The sequence below is a fragment of the Balaenoptera borealis genome (genome assembly GCF_965194805.1).
Source record: "Balaenoptera borealis genome assembly, chromosome: 4".
Taxonomy (NCBI): domain Eukaryota; kingdom Metazoa; phylum Chordata; class Mammalia; order Artiodactyla; family Balaenopteridae; genus Balaenoptera; species Balaenoptera borealis.
In genome coordinates this window covers 6,676,491-6,697,418 of record NC_138861.1, presented here as the reverse complement: position 1 = coordinate 6,697,418, position 20,928 = coordinate 6,676,491, and the positions used below count along the sequence as shown (strand labels likewise).

At 34.2% G+C, this 20,928-nt stretch overlaps 1 long non-coding RNA gene and 1 pseudogene across 2 annotated transcripts; one reads left to right on the top strand and one right to left on the bottom strand.

Moving 5' to 3' along the window:
- The first annotated feature begins 13,107 nt into the window (after window positions 1-13,107).
- Window positions 13,108-19,680, top strand: LOC309628617. Its single transcript, XR_014244587.1, has 2 exons — window positions 13,108-16,041; window positions 18,994-19,680. It is a non-coding gene; the product is annotated as an uncharacterized lncRNA (long non-coding RNA).
- LOC309628467 (ATP-dependent RNA helicase DDX39A pseudogene) lies at window positions 17,875-18,943 on the bottom strand (annotated as a pseudogene). The gene is made up of 2 exons: window positions 18,923-18,943; window positions 17,875-18,596 (listed from the first exon to the last, which is right to left on the bottom strand). The product of its transcript is annotated as an ATP-dependent RNA helicase DDX39A pseudogene (transcript).
- Window positions 19,681-20,928: the final 1,248 nt, after the last annotated feature.

Genomic DNA, 20,928 nt, shown 5'->3' with positions numbered 1-20,928 from the left:
GGCACATATTCCTAACAAGACATCCAGAGTACTTGCCCTATCTTGCTTATCAGGTCCAATTAACATGATATCATAAGTATGGTGAACCTCTGTAATGTTTTAAAGAATGTTCTGTTGGTCCAGGTCTCTTCAGACTATTTTGTGATAGAGTAGAAAAGAATTAACATAGTTCTGGGGCAAGGGAGTAAATTACTACTGTTGTGTGTTGCATGTAATGTAATTTACTTTTTATCTTTCTTTCTGATGGGTATTGAAAATAACACACATTTATTTTATTAATTGCTACCTACCAAATATCAAAAATTCTGTTGGTAAAAAATAACAAAATTTGGTACGGCAAGTGCAATGGAGATTCCTATTTAGTTACTTTTGTTCATTATCATTTACTATTATTAATTCAATATTTGAAGGGGCCAGACTTGTGAACTGAATGTGATATGATAGAGACTACAAGTCTTGAAGTCCTTAAGATTTTTAGGATCATGCTCATTCCCTTCCCCAGATGTAATAGATGTTTTATTACATATTTCTTCTCTGGGAATGATGAGAGGCATATTTAAAGGGTTCCACCTGGCATTTTCTATTGTGATAGGTCTCACTCTAACAATCAATGTGCTTGCATACTAATTTAACAATTGTTTGCTCTATTTCTGTAAAAAATGCCGCTGGAATATTGATAGGATTCCCTTGAATCTATAGATTGCTTTGGATGTGTGGACGTTTTAACAATATTTATTAATTCTTCCAATCCATGAGCACAGAATATCTTTCCATTTATTTCTCTCTTCTTCAAATTTTTCCATCAATATTATGGCTTTCCAGTGTGCAGGTCTTTCATCTCCTTCCCAATTGCTGATCTATTTGAAATCTAGGTCGGGCACGTCTAAAGTCTGTGCCTTTCTCTTTGTAGTAGAGGTAGCATTTCCATGGTAGAATTCTAGAAGTCTCATTGGATATCTCTAGAAACCCACCCTGTGCTATACTGGGAGTTACTTCTGTCAAGCCCATCCTCAAGTTTCTAATTCTCTATTTCAAACACATTTCTGCTTAAAATGTCAATGCTCTCTATTCATGGAAGTGAACCCTGACTAGTGTAATTATGACTCTCTTTCTCTTTGAAATTTGAGATCTTTGTTGGTGGAGAAATAAACTGCCACAATAAATTTTTCTATCACACAGCCCACTGGATATGGTACCAAAGGAAATTTCAGGTTGAAGTTTATCTAGATTTTCTTTCATATAAAAGACTCAGATAAAGATGAGGTAAGAAAGCCCACCATGGAACATTTATTATGATATTGTTCAATAAAGTCTTTTGTTCTTTTACTGCTGCTAATTTATTAATCAATTTTAAGGTGTTTATAATTCTACCTTTGTCATTATCTTGGTAACTGTAAATATAGATATATAGTCTCCGTGGTTCTCATCACACACAGGTTTCTAATGTCTATAATATATTTGTAGTTTTGATACACCATTCATTTCCCTGAATTACTATGAATGTTCCTGCCTGCATATAAAGAGGTTCATTTGCTCTGCATCATCTTTTCTACATGTACTTTAATAAACTTCATAATTGACTGGATTTCTTTCAGTTTGCATTACCTGATTCTGAAATTGTTCTTTAGAAATTTTATTTATTCTGTGAGTTCTTCTGTTTTGCAGTTCTGTATTGCTGTGATGTTCTCCAAGTTAATTTCATTTTTAGGCACCATGTTGGGGAAAAATAGGGGCAATACAATCTTACATGTCAAATCTAACACAAGCAGACGAAGTGTGACTCTTCCAACATTCCCCCAAATGCATCATGACAACGTTTGCCTCCACCTTTAATTGGATCATATGTGCATTTCCAGCAAATCACTGAGGCAGGGGAACATGGTATATTGTTCCGTGCTAATCAGGTGCCTACCCTAGAGGGGTTAGACTATGTTTGTCAGAGGAATTGTTAGCAGGAGAAGGTAGAATAAATGGGGGGAGGAAATACAACAGATAACTACCACATTATCTAATATAAAAATACTTTTTAACCCTCCATTTAATATTTTTCTATTGTGAATGAATAGCATTTTATTCATAAGGAATACAAATTATATTATTTGCAATTTATTGTGTCTGTTTCCAGCATTCTCACAAATCTCTACCCACTTTACATATTCATACTTTGGCAAGGTAGATTAAGAATCCTGAGAAGGAACAATGGCTTGGTTTTTGTTTGTTTGTTTGGTAAACTTGATAAACATTAGTTAATTTTAATTAAATATTAAAATTATTCCATATTTTCCATTTTAGAGATAAAGAGAGTGATATATATATATAATTTTAATGAACACATAAATTCATCATTATATAAAGACACAACAGAGTAAAGAGTAAAAATAAAGTTAGAGATTAACATAGAGACATTTGTTATAAGGAAAAGAGATGGGATTTTGAGTCAGATATTCAAATTGAATCACAACTCTGTCAAATATTTGGGAAAATGTATTAAAGAGTTTGTTTACAATGTGAGGATAGTAAGGATTAAGTATAATAATGCAGGTGAACTGGCGCTAATTTCAGTCTGACTCATAAAATGAGTTATTGTTATTTGTATTGTTATTATTAAAATCTTCAATTCAGGCTTGGCATGAATATGCATTGACAATTGTTTTTATAATTTTTTATCATCACCAAATGTTTAATACTGTTTCATCCATAATTTCTCATTTCTAATTCACTGTAATTTTATGATTGTAATATGAACATCATTGCAGTTTTATCAGCGTCATAAGCAGTTAGGCCAAGCCAGATTTTGTGATCATTATGCTGTTGTTGTTAGTAAATAAAAGGTCTATTTTCAAACATAACATCCAGATGGTTAGCTAATAATCATAACTAAGTGCTTTTTCTCATTACTTCTGACTCACTCTTTAAAGTTACATTTAAGTTAATGTTGATACCATCATAAAAGTTATTTGAAATGCCAAACCACAGTTTCATATAAGATAACGCAATCACTTTATTGACTATTATTTCTTGACAGTTAATCTCAAAACTTATTTTTAATTTTATTGCATACTTACCTTCAATTTACATTTTTAATGCTCTTTTTACACCTAAGTGGAGATTTTTTGAAAGTATGAAACACTTTGATTTAATTAATACTATTGGGTATGTTTTCTTGCGCTAATATAATAGGAATAGCATATTATTTTGAATGAGATATGCCTAATTTCAAATTTCTGAAAACAATTTATTAATCCCTTTTAATGTTTCACTTTTATAATTTTTTAAAATATGAAATATATTTATGTTGGAACACTGTTTATGTCATACATGCTTTGTATCTGGCATTAGAAAACAGTAACTCCTGTTAACATAAAATAAATTGATCCTTTAGTTCCTGAGTCATGTACTAGTACCTATATGTGGCATCATATCTAGTTAGTAGTATAAACTGATCATGCCACTCTGAATCTTTATGTCATGCTTAGGCATGAAATTCAGGTTTTGATGCATTAGGTGGTGCATAGGAAAGTAACTAGTAACTAGTACTACTTACTAGAGACAGAGATTCAAGGTCTTGACACAGATATAACACATTAACGAGCCAAGTGACTAAATGGCTAAGTCTTCCTCTGGACTGAGTTGTCTTTTTAGTTATAATAATACTGGTTGTCATGCGTATCTTACATTGACAAAAATATCAGTTGAGTTTATTACTATGAAATACTTGGAAAATGTAAAAATACAAATGCAACAATTTTACTGCTTGGGAAGTACAATAAAATTGTCAGCTCTCCCTAATTTTGGACCACATTGAAAAGAGGTGATTTCCTGAAAATAAGACTAGCAAGTTACTACACAAATTGGATAGACTCAGTCATCGACAAACTAATATCTTTAAGAGATTTCTCTTAAATTAGAGTTATAAACTTCCAAGTATATGGAGAATGCATTCTTCAAAAACAATTATTTTATTGAAAAAATTTAAGGCAAATCTGGTTAACAATATGTACAACAAACATGAACTTTAGAAGAGAAAATCCCAAATTAAAATTTGTATGACTATATTTCTAGCCTATCAAGGGGAGGCACACTCACTCTTACAGGCATGAGAATTCTACTTGTTATTTATTTTCGGGGGGGCAGGGAGTACATTATTTTCCTATGGCTGCTATAACAAATTACCACAAGCTTTGTGTTAACACTCATTTATTATCTTATATACATACTTATTATCTTAAACACATATTTACTATCTCACAATTCTGGAGGTCACTATTCTGAAATCAGTTTCACTGTGCTGAAATCAAGGTGTCAGCTGGGCCATGCTGTCTCTGAAATGTCTAAGGAGAGACTGGGTTTCCTTGTCTTTTCCAGTTTATAGAGCTGTCTTCCTTACCTCTTGTCTTTTCCTTCATCTTCAAGTAAGCAGTGTAGCTCTCCAAATCTCTGTCTGCTGTTGTTGTTGCATTGTGTTCTGCTGTGTCAAGTTGCCTGAAGCCCTTCTTTTTTAAAGTTAATGGGTTATTTATTTATTTATTTATGGCTGTGTTGGCTCTTCGTTTCTGTGCGAGGGCTTTCTCTAGTTGCGGCAAGTGGGGGCCACTCTTCATCGCGGTGCGCGGGCCTCTCACTGTCGCGGCCTCTCTTGTTGCGGAGCACAGGCTCCAGACGCGCAGGCTCAGTAGTTGTGGCTCACGGGCCCAATTGCTCCGCGGCGTGTGGGATCTTCCCAGACCAGGGCTCGAACCTGTGTACCCTGCATTGGCAGGCAGACTCTCAACCACTGCGCCACAGGGAAGCCCGCCTTTCTCTTTTAAAGGTACTTCTGATTACATCCAGGGCCTACTCATGTAATAAGGGATAATTTACACATTTCAAGATCTTAATTTTATCACATCTGCAAAGTCCTTTGGCCATGTTTTTATAGTTTTATAACATTCACAGAATCCAGGGTTTAGGACCTAGATATCTTTGGGGGCCTCTCACAGAGGGCAGGGATGTTTCTTTTACTTTTTTCTTTCTTTTTTTTTTTTTTTTTTGCAATAGTCGAATTAAGCATTATTCATGATATATTAAATATATTTGCTCTAATAACGGGCACGTGTAAAAATCAAAGCCCGTTCTTTGCTTCTGTTATCATATTCTGTTGAAAATTTGGAGAATGGAGAAAGTGCCATCTGAAAAAAAAAATGTTGCACTCCAGTCACTTGGAAGTTACAGCTTTCCTCTCCATTACAAAGCAGTAAATAAGCATCTAGTTTATTAAAATCTGTATAACATATTAATAGTTTTAATTCAGTCTTTGGGGAAAATTAAAAAAGATCTACATTTGCTTTCTGAGATCAAAACCCTGACTCTTTTTTTTGCCACATCAAGTTTTTTTGTTACTGAAGGTCCTGTCTGAGCTCCAACAAATATTTCCTTTGACGTCTGTACTGGTTAAATAATGAGGCAACATGATATTTGCCCGGTTACAAATAATTTCCCACTACATATGTACACTGATATTGGCTAGGCAATAGCAAGACTTTAGATAAAACACACTATAATATGGCTATGTTAACCAAATTTATTTCAAAATGCTGTTACTTAAATGTGCTGATTTGGAGTGTGGTAAAGGCAGCACGTTGAAGGCAAGTTAGTGTGTAATTACAGGAAAAAAATAATGAAGATTTTCAGCTCCTGATACTCAATATCTATAGTATAATAATAAAAAATTACACAATTTCAAGATGGAGATTAAAAGGCCTCTCATATAAGAAGAACAAGAGTAAGTATGAGAAGCTAAGAATTTGACAAATTATTACACAGCTCAGAAGAGGCAGAACTTGGACTTAACCCCAAGTTTTCCTGACACTATAAGGTTAGAATTGCTGCTGATAATAATGCTAAGGCAAACATTAATCTATTTTCTCTTTCATATACAGTCCATTATATATAAATTTGGAGAGAAATAATGTCAATCAGCATTATATTGTATTTTTCCTGCTTTCCTTCAGATTGGGTATTTCTTATGATTATATATCTTTTCTCCATTATTCGCTTTAGCGAATTATTTTATTTTTAGAAGTTGCTTTGAGATTTAAATATTGCAAATTTAACTTATTACAGTCTACTTTCAGAGAATGTTATACCATCTCTCATGTAGTTAAAGAAAACTTACATTAGACTTTCATTTTTTCCTTCAAGTTCTTTGTACTATTATCCTTACACATTTTATTTCTTTATATGTCATAAACCTCATAATATATTCTTTCTGTTTTGTTTAGTCAATTTATTAGCAATTAAACATTTTAAATGAGATTTTAAATATATACTCCAATTTTTATGATTTCTGGTGCTCTTCATTCTTTTCTGTAGAAGCACATTTTCATCTGGTATCATATTTCTTCTGCCAGAATAACTTCTTCAACATTTCTTGTAGTACAAGTGCATTGGTAATAGACTCTCCCAGCTTTTTTTCTGAAAAAGTATTTTGCCTGAAGTTTTTGAAAGACAATTTTTCTGTGTTCAGAATTCCAAGATGACTTTTTCTCCCTTGACATTGATATTCTCTTCTGCTTACATAGTTTCTGACAAGAAATTTGCTGTGGTCCTCTCTTTGCTCCTCTGTAGGTAAGTTTCTTTATTCTCTGCTGTCTTCAAGATTTTCTCTTAAATTTTGTTTTCCAGCAGCTTGATCATCTTGTGCCTACTTAGGTGAATATTTATTTGTGGTTCTCTAGGTTTAAATAAATTTGTGGGCTTTCATTTATTTTGGAAATTATTGGCTACTTTCTACTGAAATAATTCTTTTGATCTATTCATTTTCCCCTTCCTAAACTCCAGTGAAACATATGTTAGACTGTTTGATATATTCCTACAACACTTGAATGCTCTGTTCTATTTGTTTGCATTGTGTGTTTTATTTCATTTTGGGTACTATGCATATTTACATCTTCGAGTTCAGTGATTATTTCCTCTGCTGTGTTCATCTTGTTGATTAACTCATTAAGGGATTTTTCATTTCTGATACTGTGTTTTTATTTGGCTTCTTTTTATGGATTCCATCTGTATGCTAAAATTCACCATTTGCTCATGCTTGCTGTTTACATTTTTCACTAAAACATTTAACATATTAAATATAGTTATTTTAAAGCCAACATTCTTATAGTTTCAGCATTTTGTATGTCTCTGCATCTGAGACTATTTTAACTTTTAATCATGAATCTAGTTTTGTTATCTTGATTTTTTTACAAATTCTGCACTTTTTAATTGAATTTTGAACATTGTGTACAAAAAAAAAAGACTAAAGACTTATGAATATTATATTTCTGCTTGGAAATAGTCATACCATATCTTCTATCAGACTGTTAGTGTAGGGAATAAGTCAATCTAGTCAGCAGCTGAACGGTTTAGGGTTTTGCTTTTAGTACAGTTACCTTCAGTGTACAACAGGCTTCACATTCCGGGGCTGCCTTTACCTTGGGGTTAGTTTGAAGTCTATTATGGGGATTTTTCAGTGTTCTTTCACTGTCATCTTTTGGCAGGCTTTGCACACTTGTAACATAAAGAGGAGATGGTATCTTCTCTTTTATCCTTCTCCAGTGGTAGACTGCTCTTGTTGGTTACTCAGTAAATGGACCAGAAGCAGGGCAGGAGGTGTTTCTTTTTTTTTTTTTTTAATTGAAGTATAGTTGGTTTACAATAGTTCATTAGTTTCAGGTGTACAACATAGAGATTTGATATTTTTACAGATTAGAGTCCATATGAAGTTGTTATAAAATAACGCCTATATTCCCTGTGCTGTACATAAGGGGGCGTTTCTTCATTCTTCTGTTTAGTCAAAGGCTTAGGCAGGCCCTGTGCCTCTGAACCTCAAGGGTATGTCGTTCTCAGCATTTCTGCACCTCCCGAGTGATAGACAACACTTCTTCACACTTCTTCATACTCAGGGCAGAGAGCAGAGTGAAAGCTAGCTTTGTGTCACCTCTCTTCCACATGGCAGTCAAACCTTGTCTTGTATCAGTGGGAGTTCTTGAACAGAAGGGTTTTTCCTGCATCCCTTCAGGCTGACGAACTTTCCCTAAGGAAGTGGGTAGTGATATATTTCATACTGAATGTGAAGCTTTTGGTCTTATTCCATTGTGAAAGTATTAGGAATTCCTTTCCCTGAATGACAATAAGGAGAGAGGTGAGGGTTTGAAGTTTTGAAAGACTTACTGTGGAGAATGAGTAATTGACTAGAAAAACATGGATAGATAGCAAGAATAATCAAAATTTTAGAAGAAACAATACCTATTCTTTTTTTTTTTTTTTTCAGAGTCAAACCACAGCCTCTCTGGAGGTAAGAGAGAATAGGATACTGGCACTTCATACTTAGTTACGGAGTTCCAGGTGGGAGTAGTGGAAGGATAATTGGACAAAAGAGTTTGGAATATAGTTGAGATTATTTGAAGTGATATGGCAGCGATAGTAAGGTTGACAGGAAATGAAACAGGAATAGACTTTTGCACATGAACAGTCTAGAGTGGTGAATGGGCAAGATGTTTCAGTTATTTAAAAAACAAACAAACAAAAAAAGTTGTGAGCAAGAATAGTTGAAAGAACAAGATAAAAGCATAAAAAAGATTCAGGGAAAGTAATGTCCTCATGAGACAATCAGGTTTCAATTTAGACCCAGAGGTATGGGGAATGTACAGTTCATAGCTATACAGGTCAGGTAGTTTAGTTAGTCATAGAATGTGTTGGGGAGGAGGACATTTCCCCCTTCCCCACTGAAATTCTTTTGCATGGTCTAATAATTAAACTGAAACAGGACAGATTAACAGGAGACAAAAACAACAATTTAATTCATATGCAAGAAGGCCTCATAAAAGTGAGATTCCTGAAGTAACCTCAGCAGGTTGTTTTACACCAGGTTTAGATTAACACAACAATTATTTGTGAAGATGTAATGAAACAAAGCAGCTTGTGCTTGGGGTAGCAGACTAATGAAAAAGGATGTGTTTGCTTATACAGGTTTCTTAGGCTTGAGGTCCCTAACTCTGATGATAAGCTTGCTTTCTAACCTCCTGGTATAAGGGAGCATACCTTCACATGAAAGATTTATTTTCTATTTTCAGGGGGAAAGAGGAGAGTCAGAACATTTTTTTAATATCGATTTATTTCACCAGCTGTTTCTCAAGTAACTTTAATACAAAATAATCAATATGCCTTTGTGGCATATCTTGGGGTAGACTGCTCTGAGCCCAACAAATGGATACCAAACAGTATATATTCGAGACTTTAGCCCACGTTAGATAAGAGATACCATCATCAAGTTCACTTCGGTAGGTGGCAGTGCATTCTCGTCATGTAGATGTGGATTTGGGGGTGGGATGGGTTAGGCTTACCCTGTAGATGAATTGCCACCTTTTTCTGTAGAAAGTTGTGCCTGTTCACAGGCATGCTGTGTGGTGGAAGGGCTTCCAGTCCTGAGAAGAGAAAATAGGTATTTTGTCATTATGGATGGAAATCCTTCTGGATTCAGAAGAACTCCAAGTATATTTGGGTAAGAAGGTATGCTGACATATACAGAGTCACATGCAGGATAGTTGGCAATGTCATAAGATTATCTGGAGGCCAAGTTAGTATCTGCCTTTTCAAGTTACTATCAATGATATGTTGAACAAATTAATCAACTTCTATGAGCTTCCAGTTTTCTTCTTTTAAAAGGGAACACCTTATAAGACATTATGAGGATTAAATAGTAAATAGCATAAACACAACAGTAATTTATTATGTTCTGTTTGTGGTCAGGTAAAGTTCTAATGTATGCTTTATGTGGACGATTTGTATTATTTTCTATTAGATAGGAATTCGTCAAAAATGTGATTATACTATTATTTCATTATTTTTATTATACTAGGATTTTTGACTTGATAATGGATGTCATGCATAGTCTTTGACGCTAAGGAATTAATAATTTGTCCAAGAATTATAATCTCCATTTGTAGAAGACATTTGTATCATTCCTTTCAGTTTATTTTGTAAACAATTTTTAACCAACAATGTTTTCTTCTCTTTCTCTTTTTCCTTCTCTTCCTTCTCTTGCTCCTACTTCCCATTTCTTATAGAGGTGGGAGGATGGATTTTTTTAAGGGAAGACGATAGGGAAAAAGCTCTGTGTTGGTTTTAGACACCAAACTTTGGTATAAAATACTCATTAGTTCAAGTTTCTTGCCATTTTTTTTGTCATGGCAACATTCTAAAAAGTGCTGAGCAAAGAGTTTTATGGGTAAGGCAAGTCATTTTCAAAGCGTAGATTTTATTAATTGTAAATTATTCAAGCCTTGTCAAGTTTTAATTTTCTTGCCAAATTCTATTATTAAAAATAATGACATGTCATATTGAGATCAAATTTAAGTGCCTTAGAAATATTACTAATGTTAAAATTAAATTCATGACATTTTAAGTTTCTGATGATCTTTCTAGTTGTATTTTGCCCTCTAAAAATGGTATCTTACCAAAAATGAATAACTGCTGTTTCTATTCAATAAGTAACTCTAGAGTGTAAAGAAAAATACAGCTTGACTTTGTAAGTTATACAAACCTGCAAGATAGTCTTTACACTATTAAAATGAAAACTAGTTTTCCAGTTTTTATTTCTGATTTAATATGATGAAGAATTATCTACCCCCCTTTCCTCACAGATGTCATTATAAAGTATCAAGGGAAATAAAACAGGAACATAATTTTAACTTGAAAGAAAATTGGAGAAATCTCTAACCTCAGATTACTAAGAAGGGGGAGGTGCTTCAAAATCCTCTATAAATGCAAAAGTGTTGCATACAATTTACAATGGAAAAAAATTATGGTTGTAGTTTTTGACAAAACTAGGTAATTTTCAAAAGACATACATTTTCAGAGTTGAGGGCAGAAAGGAGATAAATCTAAGAATACCAGTTATCACTAAGAAATAAGAGATAAAAATAATGAGTTATCTTTGCTTCCACTAAAACATTCGGTCCACGTGGTTTTTCAGAGAAAATTTCATATAAAGTTTAAGAAACATATAAGGCTAATGCTGTTCAACTTGTACCAAAGCATAGAACATGTACAAAATCTTTTGAAGTCTTTTTATGTAGACTTTATAACATTTATACCTAAATCAAACCAAGATAGCATACATATAGATAGAAAAAATACATTAATCGCACTTAATAATACTAGTAAAATCCTTAGAGAACATATAAGTAAGCCTAAAGAGCCATGCTTTAAAAAGAATTACATGTGATACCATGAAGACGGTTTCCAGCAACTCAATGTTTCAATATTAAGAAATCATTTATTAGAGTTCCTTACATGACTAGAACAAGAGAAAAATTATATAATCTGTTCAGTTTTTAGAAAACTATGAGATAAAATTTAAAATTTATTCCTGAATAAAAAAAAAAAACTTTTAATGAAATAAGAGTATATGACATTTTCCTCAATTGAAACCTCAACTTAAAAACTACTAACATTCTCATTGAAATAATAAACAAGACCAAATTCTCCACTATTACTACTGTTATTCAATATTGTAAGGGAAATACTTGTCAATACATTTGGGTAAGAAAAATGTTATTGTACTGAATGTAGTAAATTAAAATAATACTTAACTGTAAAGAAAGGCTAGGGGACTTCCCTTGTGGTCCAGGGGCTAAGACTCCTCGCTCCCAATGCAGGGGGCCAGGGTTTGATCCCTGGTCAGGGAACTAAATCCCACATGTTGCAACTAAGATTTCGCATGCCTCAACTAAAAGATTCCACGTACCACAACCAAGACCTGGCACAGACAAATAAATAAATAAATATTAAAAAAATAAAGAATGGTTAGAAAACTCTTGGACCAAAGAGTTAAAAAATTATCTAATGAATCTGTAAATCTGACATTAATTCCAATATCAAAATTTAATGAGACAAATTAACTACAAGTTTGCATGCAAAAATAAGCCTGTTAGATAGCCAGAAAAACTAAACTCAAATAATGGAGCCAGGACGAAAGCTAACACAAGTTACTACGTTTCTGTGAATATAGAAAAAGTAGAGTATTTTTTAGAAATCATAATAATGAAAGCTTTTCTGTGAATAAGACGTTAAAAAACAAAAACAACAAAAAACCCAAACAGAGAAGACTTAAGTTAGGTACATGAGGTAAAAGACCCTTATGTATGGCCCATATTACAGAGAAAAAAAAAAAGTGACAAAATGGTGTAAAATTACTTCAACACATATTATGGATGAGTCTGATTTCCTTAAAACATAAAAAGCACCTAAGTCAATCATAAAATGACAACAGGAAATGAAGTGGTAAGAGTCAGGATTTGGGCAAACTATACAGAAAAAAATTTATTTTCTTGATTATTCACTAACATTTGGTATTGTCAAATTTTCTGATTTTTTATCAATCTGATAGGTTAACAAAATATGCTGGTTACTAATGCTCATAACAGAATTTCCCTTCTAGTAATTGGTTATTCATAATTTTGCTCCTTTTTTTCTATTGGTGTTGTATTTTTGTTTGTTTACAAAAATCTCTTGAATTTTCTGAATATTAATTCTTTATAATTTTTAGCATTACACATATTATTTTTTATTTGTATTTTCTTAATGTTATGAAGTCCTTTCTTTATTGTAGATTACCTCTGAACAAAATTCTTAGTTTTGATGTAATAATATTTATCTTTAAGTCATTTAAATTTATTCTCATTAATGCTTAATATAGGCTTACTTACCATTTAACTTTGTGCTATATCAACTCTACTTCATAATTTGTTTTCTTTTTCTGAATAGTTCAAATGTATATTTCTGCTTCACAATGTGTACTTACTAGTTTTATTCTCCTAGAGCTCATCCCTGAAATCTACTCTAGTGTTTATGCAAACACATATTTATTTTTCTTATGAATTTTATAAGACTATAAGTAACCTTGTGTGAGAAAACTAACTCACAATGCACCATTCTGTGATCTCCCCAACCCTACTTCCAGCCCTCTACCATGTTGTAATTTTCTAGACATTTTATTCTAGATTATTAATAAAGAAATACCTTTCTTCTTCTCTCTTCTGGCCCCTTGGTGTTTTTTGCTTGTTTGGTGTGTGTGTGTGTGTGTGTGTGTGTGTGTGTGTGTGTATTTGCTTATTAAGACAATTAAACTGTTTCAAACGTACTTATCCAGCATAACTTCTACTACCATATAGTATCCCCCTTGATGTATTTCTTTCTTGCAGGAGTTCAAATTGGGTCTGTATGTGGTAAGCTTTCTGAAGCCTTGTTATTCTCTTTCACTTAATTAGAAAGAAAATTTGAATTTAGCGGTTTCATTTTTTATATCCATTCTCTTTTTTTTTTTTTTTTGAAGAATTTATTTATTTATTTTATTTTTTTATTTATGGCTGTGTTGGGTCTTCGTTTCTGTGCGAGGGCTTTCTCTAGTTGCGGCAAGCGGGGGCCACTCTTCATCGCGGTGGGCGGGCCTCTCACTGTCGCGGCCTCTCTTGTTGCGGAGCACAGGCTCCAGACGCGCAGGCTCAGTAATTGTGGCTCACGGGCCTAGTTGCTCTGCGGCATGTGGGATCTTCCCAGACCAGGGCTCGAACCCGTGTCCCCTGCATTGGCAGGCAGATTCTCAACCACTGTGCCACCAGGGAAGCCCTCCATTCTCTTCTTGACCAAGTATAATTTATAATGTCAAATTGATTCTTTACTAGCTAATTTACTTTCTCCCCTAGCACATTTAGGATGTTCTATTTTTCTTTTATGATTTAAAATTTCATGAATACTAGTTTAGGGTGGGGAATTCTGCTTGGCATTTTATAATACCAGGATCATTCTCTTATTCTGAGAAATTTCTCAGTGATTATTTCTAAAACAAAATTACCTTATCACTCTTTGTTTCTTGTTTTCTTAATTTTTTATTGAAATATAGTTGATTTACAATGTGTTAGTTTCAAGTGTACAGCAAAGTGATTCAGTTATATGTATATTCATTCAGGTTTTTTTCCATTATAGTTTATTACAGTGTTTTGAATATAATTTCCTGTGCTATACAGTAGGTCCTTGCTGTTGGACTATTTTATGTATCATAGTCTGTATATGTTAATCTCAAACTCTTAATTTATCTCTCCTCCCACCCCTGCTATCCCCTTTGGTAACCATAAGTTTGTTTTCTATGTCTGTGAGTCTACTTCTGTTTTGTAAATAAGTTCATTTATCTTTTTTTTTTAGGTTCCACATATAAGCAATATCATATTATATTTGTCTTTCTCTGTTTGACTTACTTCACTTAGTATGATAATCTCTAGGTCCATCCATGTTGCTGCAAATGGTACTACTTCATTATTTTTGTATGGCTGAGTAATATTTAATTGTGCATATGTACCACATCTTCTTTATCCATTCATCTCTCAATGGACATTTGGGTTACTCTTTATTTCTTTAAAATCTATGGTATACGTACTGGCAATTATACTTCCAACTTCCATATCTCTTTCACTTTTAAAATTTCTTCTTCTCTTCCTAGAACCTTCTGAGAAATTTATTTTGCCTAATCTTGCAGGTCAACAATCCATCCTTCTCTGGTTTTCATTCTAGAACTCAGCGCATCTGTTGAGTTCTTTATCTTAATTATTGCTTTTTATTAATAGTAGTTTCTCTTTGGCTTTTATGACTTCATGTGCATTTTTACTGCTCCAATATCTTCCCTTACCTCTTTGTGAGTAATGAATATGCTTATTTTAAATTATCGTTTATCACATATGTTACTTCTGCCTCATCTGATCTACCTTCTCTTTCTCTTCCAGCTGTGGCATACAAAAGATGTATCTTACTTTCCTGTGAGTTCTTATTTTTTTGGAACTATACTCATGACAGTTGATGACGTGTACAGTGGAGGAGCAGCTAAAGTCAGATGTTAGCTTGTGACTTATGTGATGATTTTGAGGTAGGGATGACAAGTGTGAAATAAAATTCACATTTTATGGCAAGAAAAAGAATTTAAACATAAAACATATTTCTCTGCCCTTTGGTCTCCTCTCTCCCCTCTACTGTGCATTGTACATCTGCATTATGCATTGACCAAACCTCCCATCAGCAGAAATACATGCTCAACCATAAAGAGCAACATTCTCCTAGCATCAACAAGACAACTGCTTAAAAAATAACATTTTTTCTTGATCTTGTAAGGGGCCATGATGACACTTAGATCTGGAATATGTAAACAGTCAACAATATGTCATTTAATGTATAGCCCTCGGTGTCAAAAATGTTATATAACTGTACCTTGACTTAATGGGCAGAACAGTTCTTGGAGCTTTCTGAGATGCTATCCTTGGGTTATAATCCTCAATTTGCTTGAATAAAATTTTCCATTTCTTTCTTAGATCAATCGATTAATTTTTTGTCAACAACCTCAGAGTTATACTAAACTAATAAAGCTTATTTAGCATATTAAATTACATGGGAAGCATTGTCAAATAAGCAATATTAAACCTTTGTAGGTTATTTTGTGTGCAGGAATGTTATTAATATGTGTTCTAAAAATTATATGACATTCCTAAAATCTGATATGTCTTGGTAAAATGTTAACAGTCTTAATTCTAGTTATCTTAAAATGTTATATGTCACAGAAATGACATTTTTTAAATTAATTGTATTGTACTCAGATCTGTATGCCATTATGTCTTTTGAAATTTGTAGACAGTTATCATTTTACTTTGATGCTTTTGCAAAAATTCTTTATTGTCAAGAAAATTCGTAGCAAGGACTTTTTGACAATTATAGGTTTCTGATAACTTTCAGATCATAACACTGAACTCGGTAAAAAATTAGAGAATTCTAATGGAAAACCTGATAACTTCACGAAACTGCTAAGAAAAAAAAACAAGTTCAACAAGAATTAATTACATGGCACTGAATGACCTAATGAATATGATTATAATTGTTATAACTTTTCCTGAAATTTTACTAGCTTTTTAATCTTTGTTTTCCAGATATAAGGAAAACAAGATAACTGTGATCGACAACAATTTCATAAAGTATATCTTGGTAAGCAGAATTGAAACATTCTCCCTACTTGATCCCTTCAGAATTTGAAAGCTCTTAGTGAATAGTCTTATGTTGCTGACAATATTGTTAGTTACATATGTTCACTAAAAATCTGCTCTCATTGTGACAGGACACATTTGGAAACATTATATTACCAAGGTTTTGACTATAATGTCATATTTGAGAATGTGAACAGAATCAGATATAGCCAGACAGCTTTAAGGAACTTAGTTTGACTCTATGTAGCCATAAAGCCTTTTGGAAAACAGGCAGGTACTTTGCCTACCTGATTCCCAGCACCCATATGAGGTGAGTAAGGAAGATCACTTTCTGGCAGGTGCAGGAACCTCAGGATATTTTTGGGACCTCAAGAAGAGAGAAATTCACCCAAGTCTATAGGTATTACAGGCAAGTCTGATGGCAAACCCTTGGCTTCTTGGCCTCCTGGCCTTGAGAGGTATTTAAAATTTCAGCCTAGAGATTCCTTATGAAAAGTTCCAGCAAAGCAAATTTAAAAGAGCCTTTATGGTCAATTGCTATTCTTGCCGGACTATGCAAGTAATCAGACCAAGTTTATTGAAACTAGACATTTTCTGTAAACAAATTAGCCTATTTTGGCTATCTTTGATTTAAAAAAAAGGGGGTAAATTTAGAAAAAAATTATGTTTCAATAGCGGATATTAAATTCTATTCCTTAATCATCTTAGAGGTTTTGTTTTTCCACCTGATTACTGGATTGGATCACAAATTCTCCTAGTTTCCTCAGAATTTGTCTACAACTCTCCAAACTAACATTTCGAATTTTTCTTTTACTTGTTATTTGGAGTCACTGAGAGCTAAAGTTGTGCTTTTCCTGGAGCCCAGCAAACTGAAGCTGAACAACTTGATACAAATTTAAGAGAGATCATCACAATAGCTCATGTCTAGATACAATCTTCATGCCTGTTGCTGTGTGGGTCACTCAGTAGTTTACCTGAACACCTGATGACATCATCAGAGACATTCAACTACAAACCAGGAAAATATGTCAGATTGTCGCTGTCTGCCCTCACTTGATCTGAAGATGCTTTAGTCTTGACATCTAGAAATCTTCTCATCTGGCTGCCTCCTGGGCTTAGACACTGGTTTATACATTGCTCCAATCATTAACCTTTGTTTTTCTTTAGTCTCCATAGAGATGCCTCTTATTATCAACAGATGAATGGATAAAGAAGATGTGACACATATATACATTGGAATATTACTCAGCCATAAAAAGAAACAAAATTGAGTTATTTGTAGTGAGGTGGATGGAGCTAGAGTCTGTCATACAGAGTGAAGTAAGTCAGAAAGAGAAAAATAAATACCGTATGCTAAAGTATATATATGGAATCCAAAAAAAAAAAAAAATGTACTGATGAACCTAGTTTCAGGGCAGGAATAAAGAGGTAGACATAGAGAATGGACTTGAGGACATGGGGTGGGAGGGCGAAGCTGGGGCGAAGTGAGAGTAGCATCGCCGTACATACCCTACCGAATGTAAAGTAGTTGGCTGGTGGGAAGCAGCAACATACCACAGGGAGATCTGCTCAGTGCTTTGCGATGAGCTAGTGGGGTGGGATAAGGAGGAGGGGAGGGAGGCTCAAGAGGGAGGGGATATGGGGACGTGTGTATGCATATAGTTGATTCGCTTTGTTGTGCAACAGAAACTGGCACGGTATTGTGAAGCAATTATATTCCAATAAAGGTCTATTAAAAAAATAATAAAAATAAATAAATAATAAATACCTGGCTTCTAGCACCACACAGGCCTTACTTTGAGAGCATATCTCCATCACCACCTTCTGAACTGAATTTTTCCATAATAAAAATTTATTCTTACACAAATCTACAGCTTTTAAACAGTAAAAAGAAAGACCCACTGTCACCTAGGAAGAGGACTTGAAGCAACACATGGGAAGCAGGGCGGCTCCGGGACATCAGGGCACGTGGTTACCGGCTCTGCTCAATGTATGTGGAGATGTTTATTTCTTCAGGAAGCTCTGCCACATTCATTTCAAACCTGTCCTGGACATCACTGAGCATGTTGGCATCATGCTCATCAGACACGAAAGTAATGGCCAGGTCTTTGGTTCCAAAGTGACTCGCATGGGCCATGTGGTGGAGGTAGGTGTCCGAGTCCTCGGGCATGTCATAATTGAAGACAGGGTTGACACGCTCAATGTCCATTCCTCAGCCAAACAGATTGGTGGCCACCAGGATCCACCACTGGAAGTCCTTGAACTGCTTGATAACGTGACAGTTGCTCCTCCTGGGCCGTGGCCCTGTGGATGGCAATGGCTGGGAAGTTCTGCTCCACGAGGAGCTGGGCTAAGGCCATGCAGCATTGCACCGACTTCACAAATATCACCACCTGGTTAAACTCCAGCACGTCCACGAGATCAAAGAGCTTGCGGTTCTTCTGCAAGAAGTCTGACGCAGTACTGCTGCAGCCCAAGCAGTGTGAGCTTGGTCTCGTCGTCCACAAACACCTCCATGGGGTCTTGCCTGAACTTCCTGCAAACGGGCAGGAACAACTACTGTCAAGACTAAGAGACTGGTTCATTGGGATGGAACAATCTGCCGACTCACCTTCTGAACTCTGAGACTTGGAGACGTTTCAAACGTGGGACTTTAGGACAGCACAATTTGCCACCCCTAGTTGTGTCTCTTTGGCAAGAGGATTAATCTAGGCTGGTTATTTTAAAAAAACATGACTCCGGAGGTCTTTCTTGTTATCTCCCCCTTAACTGCCTGCCTTTAGATTTATGGTACTGTTCCTGGAATAAAACAGTCACCGGAGATGTCTGCAAAACATGGGCTAGGAGTGGTGGGGGAACAGGGCCTAGAGATCAAAGTCCACTTTGTGTCTCATTGTCTCCATGTGGCCCAGCAAACAGTTGTTTACCAAACATTTGCTTCTCCGTCTTCCAGGAATTGCCTTCCTCCCCTCGGAAGTCCCAACCACCTCCCGCAACAGAAGCTTTTGTCTTTAGCTGAAGACGGTGTTTAAAGTGAGAATTTCAACCATCGTGGTGAGTTAGTTTTCCCGGGTCTCTCCATTGTTCGATTTTCTGTTAATCTGCCTCATGTTAATCTAATTCTTAGAGCAGCCAGAAGAGCCTAGAAGGGTGGAGGAAAATATATTCCTCCCCAACAACACACACACACGTTGGATAATTATTAGTTCTGTTTCTCTGGGGAACCCTGACTGATACAGGAATCTACACTGGGGTAAAGCGCTAGACTGTTTTATATAACTTAAAACTACAGTCCCCAAATTTCTCCTTCTAATTTCTCAACTTTCCATTTAATATTTATTGTGACTATCTGATAATAGAATGATACAGAAATAAGTATGTAATTTATTAGAAAATCACAAAACTTATCCTTTTGGTTTTTTACAGAACAGAAAAATAAGTATTAAAACATTGGTTTATTTTCCATAGGAATAAACATAATTGAGACCAAATTTGAGATAATAGATTAAATATTTGTTCAGTCTCCATGTGATTTAACTTTCTTGTCTGCAATTTTGCAGAAAATGCTTTTTTCTTTCTAAATACAATGGGGTCATTTTGTTCACTGTCACTTTCATGTCTTCTTTTTCATACTTCTCAACATTCACGAAGATTTATGGTCCTTTTTCACCTTTATCTTCTATCACAGGACACAAGGTTATCATTCTGTTCTCTTGCATCAAACACCTCATTTTTTTCACCCCCTCCTTCCACTTTCTATCTCTTAATTCTGAGTCTTTCCCCACCTCTGGATCCTTGGCCTTTTATTTTCCTACTTATTCTTTCTTTCAGAGATTTAGTGTTTCTAAGAATTCAAAAATTTTTTTTCTGTGTTGCTGTGTTTTTAGAATCATCTGTTTTTAGTTCCAGAAATATAAAAAGCAATTGTATTTTACAAGAGAAGATATATTGGTGCACTTTTAAGAAAGCAACAATCACAGCACTAATTAGGAAGGGGGCTAGCAACTCACACAAAAGGGGAATTTGGGGAAGACTCAAAGTAGGCCGACCATAAAATGTGATAATAACAAAATTACACATTTAAAGAAGAGTGTGACTTTTTACAAAGACTATTCATTACTTGTACAAATAACATCAAAACCCAATGCCTCTCTGTCTAGGAAAGAAGGCAATTGATATTAAGAAAACATGAATGTATGGTATTTTTGAATTAGTAAATATGGAACAGCTTTCAGGGAATGAGAAATAATTCACATATTTCTAAATTACAAATACTAATGTATTTCTCATCCAGCATACTTTTAATTTAAAATGGTTATTAGACCTAAAACTTCTAGTCTGTGGAAAAATAAGTCCTATGGATCTTTAAACAAGTGATATTTATTTTTTTAAATTGAGGAATAAATAATGATATTAAGCAAATTATATACACAGTAAATCAGGTGAGGGTCAAAACAGAATAATCTAAACAGAGATGTTTTATGAATAGAAGAAGCAGTATATATTTCTCTAATGGTACAAGGAATCCATGGATATTTATGGCAAAATATATGATAATTTAATTGTGAGGAGAAATTCAGATGAAAATTTGGAAACTTATATATATATATATATATATACATATATATATATACATATATATGTAAAAAGTTCATATATACATATTGTAAAGACTTCACATTTTACTTGAATAATTTATGTTTAAGAAATGTATTTCTTTCTGGTAGTACTTCATACATACGGAAATCAGCATATCGTCACTGAATTGTCCTCAGTACAAAATGTGTCATTTTAATAAAATGATACAATAAAATAGCTATTTGATTTCAGGAACCTATGCATCTGATTTGATATTACATTCTAAATTAAATAGATAGCAAGTGTTTTT